Below are 9,042 nucleotides of genomic sequence, written 5' to 3' on the forward strand. Positions count from 1 at the left end.
AACAGCCACTCCTAATCTCACTGATCTTCACAGGGGTTTTGGTCTTGAAGTCAGCACAAACAGAAGTGTTGCTGTATGTTGGTTTTAACAGGGAAGGTAATTACCATTTCTTCTGTTTAAGAAGACCACAGCAGATGAGATGAAATCATCTATTGGATTAAACACTCAGCTATCTTTTCCTGGTGTATTTCCTATGCCTTTCTCTCAAGGTCAAAAGACATTTAAAGTCAAAGTACCAGAGACATCTCCAAGACATTAAGTTCAGCTGCTACACTTTCATATATTTGCTACAAGCATGAAAATGAGACCAGTAGGAAAATGTGTTTGCTTTGAATAGCCTCCAGCCTGCTTTAATTTCTCTATTTGAAACTCTCCTACACATTTACCTAGCTCTGTCTTTCACATTCTTTTAATTTTGGCTATGAAATTAAAGAACAAATACATTGGATAGAATGCATTAGAATCCACTTTTGTAAGGCCTTGGAAGCCAATTATGGAGCTATGCAAGTGTAACACTCTAATAAGAGTTCAACAAGGCCAAGGGGAATGCTCTACTAATAGCAAGCATTGAAGGGACTTAAAAATAGGTAGGGCTTTAGTAGATTTTATTTTACTACATAAAACAAAATTCATCATCAGTTTTCCCAATGTAGTACTAAGATCCACATTGCAGTGCAGATGGTTCACATATTTTAAATTGTAATTTAATTACTGTGCTCATGATCATACTGCATTTGAACTCTACTGAATTTCTGGCATGTTTATGCTTATGCAAATACTCCATTACAAAAGCATGCCTTTAATAGTGTAGCCTTTCATCACAATTATTTCTTTATTCCATACATGTTTCAGAACAGAGGAAGAGTACTGTTTATGCACAAAACTCAGATATTTACATATACAGTAAGGGCTTTGTTCTCATGTATTTCTTTGAGTCTATGTTCTGGTTTACAGAAGCTTTTCTTTCCACTTAATATTATAGCACCAATAGACAGAGAGGAATAAGTAATAGAACAATGAAAAAATAGCATAGCTTTTCTCAACATCAATGAAACCCCAAATTTAACTGCTTACATTTTAGCTACAACCTTAAAAATAATTGCATAGCCTAAGGACCATGGGAGGTTAAACAAACATTGAATGAATCTGCAGAGCAACCTTCAGGTCCTGTACCAGGCTATGCTCACCTCTTAACACAGATCAATATGAAAATTTAGGGAGTTACATAAGTTAGCCTTACCTTACTTTTGCTACTACTATTCCTTATTTCTTCTTTATTTTTCCTCAAATGCAATCACAAGAGAAATCTGCAGTACATAAAACAGATTTTGCTTTCACTAAAGAATTAGTGATGATAAAACTCCAAGAAATAAAAGATACTTTTTTCAGCTTATAAAATTCACTGCTACGAGAAAGAGGAGCAGAAAAAAAAATGACTTCACCTTAACCTTATTTGTCTTAGCTTTCTTAGTAAGGCTAAAGAAATAAACCTTTATAACTAGCCTCTATAATCATTGCTATGTACTAGAGCTCCTCTATTCCTTCTACTGCTACCTCATCCACAGAAATTAGCATTATACTTTTCTTACCTGTCCCAGATGCACTATATATATCACCCCACCTGCATCATGATTCCAGACCATATGCCCTTCACCTGGGATGGTGGGTGGGGCGTGGGAATTAAAATTCTTAAAAGGACAATCTAGGGGGGAATTGGCTTCTTGTTTTCTTACCTCTCTCCTCTATTAATAACAAGTGAGGAGTTTATCAGGTAGTGGGGCTGTATTACTTCTTAAGATGTAGTAGCCTTATTTATAACACAGTAATTCTCCTTTACTTGTTTCTATTCAATTGAGTTTATGATACTGCTGTAATGAAGCTTGATATTGCTTATGAGAGAGCTAAGAAAGAGTAGCTCTTGTAATTATGTCTTTGCTTTGACTTTCTGTTTATAATGAAGTATCTGTTATTTTATTTGCAGTTGGGATCTGAGGCAGACCTAGAAGCTATCCCTGATACCTAGCTGTATCTGGATGCAGTCAGAGGTAGCAATTAAACTAGTCTGTCAAAAACTTGAATTCAAATCTGAAATCTTGTGGAGCAGGGACTGGGAGGCTTCTTCTCGGTCTCTTTCAGGAGAGTACTACCTCACAAGTTATGGTCATATTTCTTGTGTTATAACAAATATCTGAAAGCAGCACATATTTTCCAGGTGCCTGTAAACTCCTTGACCTAACCTAACAACCTTTCCAGAATTTTAATTTTGGCCTTTCTATTATTTAGCTTTAAACTGTTAGCTCAGGCTTACTTTAAAGGATTTCTGCTTATCAATGCATGTCAGATTTTAAAGTTTTCCTGAGTCTTTTAAAAACAATGTTGCTGATTGGCATGTTACTGGATTAAAGGAAGGTCAAAATATAGAATACTATGTTTAATTGGTTTGTTTTGTTGTTCCTTTCCTATGCCCTTGCTCATGCTGTTATTTTAACACCACTTCTAGCCATGCAGTACTTTATACTTTCTCCCCTTTTTGAGGTGAATTCATTGCTTCACAAGATTGACTTCTGTCTCCACAAGCTTGTTTTTAATTTTCACTCTTCCTTCATACTTAACCATTGTTTGCCCGTTCATATGGTGGTGATGGCTCAGTGCTTAAGGAGTTAAAAACCTGTTTCCTTTTCTCTGTAGTGGTACACACCAAAGGGTGCCAAGGTTATTACATATGAGTGACCATGGAGTTGATATTTATTTTATGACAGTTATATAGGAAATAGGAAACCAAAAGTTAAAAGTTGATTAAGGAGCTGTGAAGAATGTGCTTCTGACTGCAGTCACCATACGGAACATACACGGGTCTGAGCAGAGTTATAGATCACTCCAGAGAAATAACCAGCAGATACCATGGTACAAACACAATGAAATATTTATTACACAGAAAGGCTGTATACACTAAAAATATTAAATACTTTTACCCTGTATTCTACTCCTCTATTCATTTAACAATGCCATTGTGCAGGTAGAATAATGACTGGTGTGTGCAGTCCTGAAGTGCACTTCTCTCAGGTCGCTCAGCACCTGCACTGTTTCTATGCTTGTAGCACTCCTGAGGCATGTACCATGTATCTCTACCAACGTATACTCCTTTGGTTTACCTTAGTTTCTCTTATTTGCCAATTAATGAATATTTTAATGCAGTGACTAGAAAATGGAAATACTGTTTTCTGCTACATAGTTTCCTCTTTGCTAGTTGGAAGCCATGGAGAACCCTGTTGCAATAAAAGACTCCACTTGGTTCAAAGAGGTCTAGACTGTGGGGGGGCTTTAGTATCCACTGGTTATGAGTTACGTTAATACTATTTGAGATGCCTTATTTCTGTGAGTACTCCCTTGAAGGCCACTGCAAATGAGCCTTTATGTCAATAGGTAGATTGAACACCATTGTCCTCATAGCTGAGCCCTATCTAAAGGGCAGCCAGTGGCACCATGCCCGTTGATTCCAGCCAAAGCAGGGCTTTATCATGGTTCCTCAGGCCCATTTATGTAGGTGCTTTGCCACTTTTATTTTTCTTCTTTCTGAAGGCACACTTCACTGTTCCTCTGGGGTTAGCAAAAAGCCCATGCTCAGTATCATTCAGTTTGGCAGCCTGAATCAGAATCATTTTGGTGAGAACAGAGTGAGAACTAAGATTTCTCACTTCTCCAGCAGCTGATCTTTTTTTCCTTGCTGTTGAAGCATCTATAGAAACTGATGGGAGTTTTAATAGCATGAGGGCTTGGGGAAAAGGTGTCCATGTGGGAAGATTTAGCTGACACAGTACAAATGCCTCCAGAAGTCCCTGGCACTTTCTGAAACCTACATCTGCAGCTTTCTGAGTCCAGCATGCAGCCCTATCTCAATGCACACAGCTTGTTTTTTTTTCCATTTCTGTGTGCTTCTTGTCCTGTTTGGCACAATTCAGTCCTAGTTTTTTTGTTTGCTTTTTGAAACATTCTTAACTTTTCTCATATACTTTGCTTTTGCATTGAATGATTACTCAGAAGTCCATTTTGAGGATGGGTTATCTGAAAGGTGGCAGCTTTTATGCTGAAAATTCAATGCAAAGGGTCAGAGGTAATTGCTGGGTAAGCAACACCCACTGAACTGAAATTCAGCTCATGATCCCTTTTTTTCTTGTGTCAGATACATCCATGACCTCTCCCAGTTTTATATTTTCCTCTGATGTTATGTACTTAGTTTCCTGTGCTATTTGTTCTTTGGGGATGACAGATGACAGACTTATATGGGTGGCACAATAACAAAACTGCATGTAAACAAAACAGAAGCCAAACAAACAGTTGAAGGGCACACGTTACTTAGGACTCTTAACTAATGGTAGGCATTTGGGAAGCTTTTCAAATACCATAGGGGAAAGATTATTGATTATAGTGAAAAATAAAAAATAATTAGCTTTAACAACTTGTGTGCATTCACTTCAACGTTCTTAAAGCAATGTACGTATACAAGATCAAACCCAGATGTCTCTAGCTTTACTCAGGCAAATAGACTAAAGATAACCGCTTGTTTCCCATACGTAATTTTTTCATATCTTCCATCTATTTCATCCCACATCAATATGCTAACTTGTGTCTCTGCTTTTTATTGAAAGACAAAAGTACTAGTGGATACAGAATAAATAACATCTGCAATAAAGAACATTTACCACTTGAAAGTCTATGTGCAATAATTCCTTGAACTGCAGCATTTATGTATATTTCAGTATGCTTTCTTTCCTTGTAAGGTTGATATGCTAGAAACACCAATTTGCTGTACTTTCTGTATTTTCCAAAGATAAAAATGCACTGTCTTACTGCAAGGAGCCATGGGGTGATAATTGCTCTTCTCCACTGCTCAGTCTAATTAATTTTTTTGTATTTTTTTATTTATTTGATACCATTCACTGGTTCAAACCGAATTCACAAATAAACAGAGATTATGCAAAACATCAAATATTTTTTTTCTCAGGGAGCCATAATCACTGCCATAGTTTGATAGAAGAGTATAATAATTGACTTTGATTGGACCAATATTCATACTTCTACTTCATAAGACAATACAGCTGCTCTAGATTTTACATGGGTTTTCTGGAACTGGGAGGACAGAGGGAAGTATGGTATTTTCTCATGGTTTTTAGGATTCTTTTTTGGCAGTGGCTAATACATTCTAACATAACCTCAGTTGTTACAATCCAATCCAAAATTGAAGAAACACAGATGAGTTTGAAAATGCTACTGTATATATAATATGCTTATGTACCAAGTTTGCAAAATTTTCTTCCTTTCAGACTTTTGAATTGTGGTTTAGGGAACAAAACAAACAACAACAAAAAGAGGGCTAAAATATAGGGACAAAAAAAAAGTTTTCTTAATTTATTGAATGTCCAATTAGGTAGCTAGATGAGTAATTTTACCAATTTATATTCTAATGCAGAGTTCTGTTTTCTAGTTACAAGTGCTATACAGCTATTAGAATATCACCTCTAATTTCTTCCATTTAAAATCTTTCATACAAAAAAAAAAAGAGCAATCATTTGGCCTTCAATCATGTAAGCAACAGAGACTTTTTTTTTTGATAAATAGAATACTGTAAATTAAAATTTGTGAGGGTGTAAATTTTGTGAATAACATGGTCATTGATAAAGCTGCAAATTAATTAAGTCTAAAAGATCAGAAAGCATGTTCATTTAGAAAGCTAAATGAATTTTCATCAAATACATAGGCTGTGCTCTAACAGGTATTTTTAAATTTGCAATGAAAATATTAAGGGTACCTTTACTGATTGAAGATTCTGTATGGCAGTGTATAGAGATGAGAGAAAATAAAACAAAAAAACAAAAACAAGCAAACAAACCCCACTTATCTTCCAAGAAGGCTCTCTGCAGTACCATTCACTACCCTCAGCTCATCTGTATTGCCTTGCTATTACTCCTAGATCTCAAATCAAGACCTCAGTGCCTCCATAGCACAGCTCATCCTGATGAATTCTTCATCACTGATCACTTTCAAAGTGGTTTTTTTTTTTTTTCCTCATTCATTGACATTATAATATCAATCCAGACCACCAACCTAGCCAGCCATCTGGAAGGAGGAAATATCTAGGTACACCGATTGCAGCCATGCAGGACAGTAAACTTAGACTACAGCACCGATTCACTTTTGCCTCCAAAAAGGAAGGCACGACTCATTTCGTGCCTCTGCTATTATTCCATATGGTGGGGATACCAACTGAATATTTTCATATTGTTTTAATGATATCACAGATTGGGAAAGTAAATCCTCACCCATGGAACAATCAACAAAAGTGTGCATTATCACTGATAACTTCCATTTGTTGTCATATAGTTATATTTGCTACTGACAATGAAATTCGTCTTGAATTTATAAGATACTCATATGAGTAATTTCTTGTAGACAAACCTTACCAGCAAGTTTTGTGGGATTACTTCTACATGGAAAAGTAGCTGCCCTCTTCCCCCAGTGCTGAAGTCTGTGCTGGGTTTGTGCCTCGTACTGCTAGTACTCTGTTTCTCTTGCTGAGTATTACACAATTCTAATCGTTTCATGCATGGATAGCTGTAGAATGTAAAGTTTCTAGTCTCTTTACTTAAACCATACAAAATAAATAAAACACGTTTTTCACCTTAGCATTCCCTTAGGGCTTAACATGTTGTGAGAAACACATACTTATGTGAAGTGTACTTCCAGACAAATTATCCTGGCTTTAGTTTGAAAGTCACCTCTGGAAAGAATATATTTATTATCTTATTCATTACACTTCTTACATTTTTATTTTTATTTTTAGATCTTGATAAGTTAGGATAAAATTGTCATATCAAACTCTGAAGATCCAAAACACTATAGTTTTATATAGACATTTTTTTGAGCACATGCAAATGATTTTTCTGTGCTATTAAAAAGGCACACTTCCAGTTGGTGGAAGAAAATAAGGAAAAATTCCTCCTTATGGCAGTATACAGATGGAGACATCCTTTTGCCCTTTCCTTGATTCTTTCTCTTATGTCAGCACAGGAGTTAAACTTAAACCTCATAGTTTGATGTTTGTGAATGGCAATATAAACTGGGGTTAGTCTCTTACCTTGCATGTTTTGCCAGAGTTGTTAAAATAGCAGTCCACTAAAACTTGCATAGTTGTTTCATTGTTGGCTTGATGCACCACATGAAGCAGTGTATAGACCGCAGTGCCCATCAGGCAGCTGGGGAGGAGCAAGCAGGAGCTGCTTGAAGGAGCAGTTGGGGCTGACCTGTCCAGAAGAAGAATTCTTCCATTTTATGTTGTCTTGTGCTCTGAAGCATGTCAGCCTGTTGTGCTGTGTGATTGTGTACTTGGTGTACATGGCAAGGTTTTGGTAGCAGGGGCTTCAGGGTGGCCTCTGTGAGAAGATTCCAGAAGCTGCCCCATGTCAGATGATCATAGAATCATAGAATCATAGAATATTCTAAGTTGGAAGGGTCAGTTTCAGCCAGCTCCAAAGGGACCTCCCACTGCCCAGAGCCAAACCAATAATTGATGTTGTTTGCCTCTCTGTGAGAGCAGATTTAAGAAAGGAAAAAAATAAATAAACAAAGAAACAAAAAAACCTGCTGCACAACAGCAGCTGGGAGAGCGAGGAGTAAGATCTAGGCCTGCAGCCCCCAAGGTCAGTGCAGCAGGAGGGCAGGAGGTGCTCCAGGCACGCAGCAGCAGTTCCCCTGAGGCCTGTGCAGAGGCCCCTGGTGGAGCAGGCTGTCCCCCTGCAGCCCATGGGTCCCACACGGAGCAGATCTCCACGCTGCAGCCCGTGGAGGAGCCCCCGGTGGAGCAGGTGGATGTGGCCTGGAGGAGGCTGCGGCCCATGGAGAGCCCCCGCAGGAGCAGGCCCCGGGCCGGAGCTGCAGCCCGTGGAGAGGAGCCCACGCAGGAGCAGGGGGCCTGGGGGGAGCTGCCGCCCGTGGGGGACCCGTGCTGGAGCAGTTTGCTCCTGGGGGATGGACCCCGTGGTACAGAGCCGTGTGGGAGCAGTTCTTGAAGAAGGATCAGTTCAGGAAGGACGGCATCCCATGGGAGGGACCCCACGTGGAGCAGGGGCAGAGAGTGACTGAGAAGGAGCAGCGGAGACGAAGCGCTAGCGACTGACCGCAGCCCCCTTTCCCCTGGGCCGCTTGGGAGGAGGATGTAGAAGAGGGTGGGTGGGAGAAATGTGCTTTTAGTTTGTTTTCAGTTTTTTAGCTTCTCATCTCTCTAGCCTGTAAGTAATAGGTAATAAATTGCATTAATCTTGATATGCTGAGTCTGTTTTGCCTGTGATGATAACTAGGGTGATCTCCCTGTCCTTACCTCAGTCCTTGAGCCCTTTTCATCATATTTTCTCCCCCTTTCCCTTTGAGGAGATGGAGTGAGAGAGAGGCTGTGGTGGAGCTCGGCTGCCCAGCTGAGTAAAACCACCACAGATTGCTATGGGTGTCCCTTCAGGGCTGGCTTGTCTTAAGCCCTCTTCCTTCAGCGAGGAGCACCGCAACTCATCCTGCCCTGCCTGTTGCCAGCAGTGCTGCTCCTCTGGGGCAGTACCAGACCTTGCTCCCCAGCTTTCTGCTGGCTCTTGCCATATGCCCAAGGGTGAACACAGAGCTCCTGCAGTATCTGCTGGGTCTCCCAGGAGTCACGGCCAGCATATGGGTAGGTCAGGCTTGCCTCCCCTGAACCAGCCTACCCAGAGGCTCAGTTTGTCAGTGCCCTGTTGTCCAGTGTCATAATATTTATCCAACACTTATAAAAGAAGGCACCAGGAAATAAAGCACAGCTAATAATCATGAATCTCCTTAGCATCCTAAAATATGACCTAAAGACATAGACTGTTTTTCTAACACATGGCTGTACTTTCTGTCGCCACCATTTTCTCTGATTTTCTGTTTATTTTGCCAAGTGTTATTCAACTAAAGCAAGAGTATTGCCACTGAGTCCTGAGAAACAACTGTATGTTCTCACAAGTCAGGAGAGGCAAGGTATTT

At 39.5% G+C, this 9,042-nt stretch overlaps 1 long non-coding RNA gene across 1 annotated transcript; it reads left to right on the forward strand.

Annotated features, from left to right (window-relative positions):
• Positions 1–1,732: 1,732 nt before the first annotated feature.
• Positions 1,733–2,462, forward strand: LOC310898987. Its single transcript, XR_014583887.1, has 2 exons — positions 1,733–1,771; positions 1,982–2,462. It is a non-coding gene; the product is annotated as an uncharacterized lncRNA (long non-coding RNA).
• The last annotated feature ends 6,580 nt before the right edge of the window (positions 2,463–9,042 follow it).

Source organism: Anser anser (genome assembly GCF_964211835.1).
Source record: "Anser anser genome assembly, chromosome: 4".
Lineage (NCBI taxonomy): Eukaryota > Metazoa > Chordata > Aves > Anseriformes > Anatidae > Anser > Anser anser.